The sequence below is a fragment of the Sitodiplosis mosellana genome, unplaced genomic scaffold (assembly GCF_009176505.1).
Source record: "Sitodiplosis mosellana isolate CC-2019 unplaced genomic scaffold, AAFC_SMos_1.0 Smas_scaffold_7311, whole genome shotgun sequence".
Taxonomy (NCBI): Eukaryota; Metazoa; Arthropoda; class Insecta; order Diptera; family Cecidomyiidae; genus Sitodiplosis; species Sitodiplosis mosellana.
In genome coordinates this window covers 1-2,159 of record NW_022602406.1, presented here as the reverse complement: position 1 = coordinate 2,159, position 2,159 = coordinate 1, and the positions used below count along the sequence as shown (strand labels likewise).

The following is a 2,159-nucleotide window of genomic DNA, read 5'->3' as shown; positions in this document are numbered from 1 at the left end:
TTGCTATATATGGCCTATGATCAAATGTTCTTGTGTGTACATGTCCCAATGTATGTATGAGCGAATTACAGCGTAACTGTAGCTGCTCACATATTTTCATAAGTAAAATGACCGAGTCATAACTCGGAATCTCAGTAGCTGTTTGAAATTTATTTGGCTAGCAAATCGCCTATCTATGTTTTAAGAAATAAGACGACAGCCCAATATTATAATTAAATTCTAAGTTGTCTCTTTTTTCAGCATTCCCAATAAAAAAATCCATTCATTTTTTTCAACGAAAATTCTCTATACTTTATACATTTCATTTCCCCTCAATTCACTCACACTTGTAAACTGATATACGTGATCATTGCGGATCACGAAACTCTTATACAACATTCTTTCATATACTCTTCAGTCACAATTCAATCGTCATCGACATCAGACACCTCGTTGTGACTCCTAGAGAAATAATTTCCTAGTAAATCCGCGTAAGTGAATATAGTGATTTTCCTTTCTTCTCATTGAATTTGTCTAAATTAAAGGAAATATATTTGAATTTTCGATGTGAAACGCATACACCAATTTTTGAAAATTAATCAAAGTTCGATCAATGTTGAACAAATATTTCTCTTGGTTGAGCTCTTTATATATAAATAGTATATGAGAATTATAATGGCGTCGTACAATCCACATATCTTCATTTTTTTCTCATCAGTCTAGATGTTCGAAACTACTAAATAATTAAGGCTAAATTTTTACTGAAGTGATTTCATAATTTTCTGCACTAAAATCATAATTATCAAATATTATTTCTCTTCTGCAGAACGTATCTTCGTTAATTGCAAAATATAACAACATACGCATTACGCAGCATACTAAATAAATGCGATTCCACCATTTGGCTTTTGGAAGAAGAAAAAAACAAATGAATCCAAGACATTTGTGTTTAGTATACCATCTACAAGTATTTATTTTGAAATTTAAATCAACAATCTTCGAACAAAAGAAAAGTGTAAAAAATGCCATGTATGTGTTTGTAAGCGTGTGTGTTAGTTGGTCGGAGCGAACTACACGACGTTTCACATATCACACACGTCACACATAATAACACACGTGCGTGCATATGCTCACGCTGTCACGAATACTTTGTTCGAAAACAAGTTGATTTAAAATTAAATTTTTCTTCGTTATTTTTATGTATTGGTTTGAATACAAACACGATTTTTCCCTTTTTCCATAGTTTTGACGGGCTATTGATGTGAAATGTGTGTGTAAATTATTTTTTAAATTAAAATTTAGAGTCGAAATTGAATCCATTTTGAACGGAACTGATAAAAAGAAATAAAGTGCATTGAAAATGCAAAAAAAAAAAAAATCTCGGTGGCCGGCAAAATCCACGTGGGGAGTTGTAGAAGAGTTTGTGGTTATTTTTTAGTGAGATTCACTGAAGCTGATTACATGGCGTTACAATAGTTGTCTGCGACACAATTATTGTATTAACTCATGTCCTACATACCCTAATATAGATAATGAAATATTTTCTAGCTAATCTATCAGTCTCGAACTCGCGACACACACTATCAAGTGAGTGTGCATCGCTCAACCACTCTTCCACTGTGCCACCGCCGCCGCGATGAACAATCGACCGAGTGTCGAGTTGTAATGTGCGTAAATACGTTCCGCCGAACAGCGGAGAACACACCGTTCAGTGTATTCGATTTCGACTTTTACAACGCTGCATTTCATGAATGAAAAATGTCAATTGATCTACGTCACACTGCACACCGTATTCATCTGTACTGAATGACCATCTGCAGCCGAATCAAACACACAATAAAAGCCATTGTTCTTTCTAATGAAAAACCACATCATTGAATTTATTTTTATACATGTTTCCAATTGAAATGTTCAATTCGACAATTGTCAACGAAAATGTTGTATAAATAAATGAAATCAAATCAAATTTAAATCGAACAAAACTGTCTACATTCATTCATATACAAAATCCACCTAGCAGTAGATTCGAATTCACTTGCCGAAGACAAAGCGAACCGAACCGAAACCGATCGATTAGAATGGAAATGGTTTGTATTTGATAGTCGATTGGACAGTTGATCATTTGTTGATGCGAAAATAAAAACGTTTAAAAACATCCATAAATTCTTGTTCGTTTTTTT

The 2,159-nt window shown here is 33.5% G+C and overlaps 1 long non-coding RNA gene across 2 annotated transcripts; it reads left to right on the top strand.

Annotated features, from left to right (window-relative positions):
* The first annotated feature begins 368 nt into the window (after window positions 1-368).
* Window positions 369-1,961, top strand: LOC129580225 (uncharacterized). 2 transcript variants are annotated; one of them, XR_008689347.1, is made up of 4 exons: window positions 381-470; window positions 698-745; window positions 806-946; window positions 1,223-1,961. It is a non-coding gene; the product is annotated as an uncharacterized LOC129580225 (long non-coding RNA). The 2 variants fall into 2 exon arrangements; XR_008689346.1 differs by lacking the exon at window positions 698-745 and having other exon boundaries at window positions 369-470.
* Window positions 1,962-2,159: the final 198 nt, after the last annotated feature.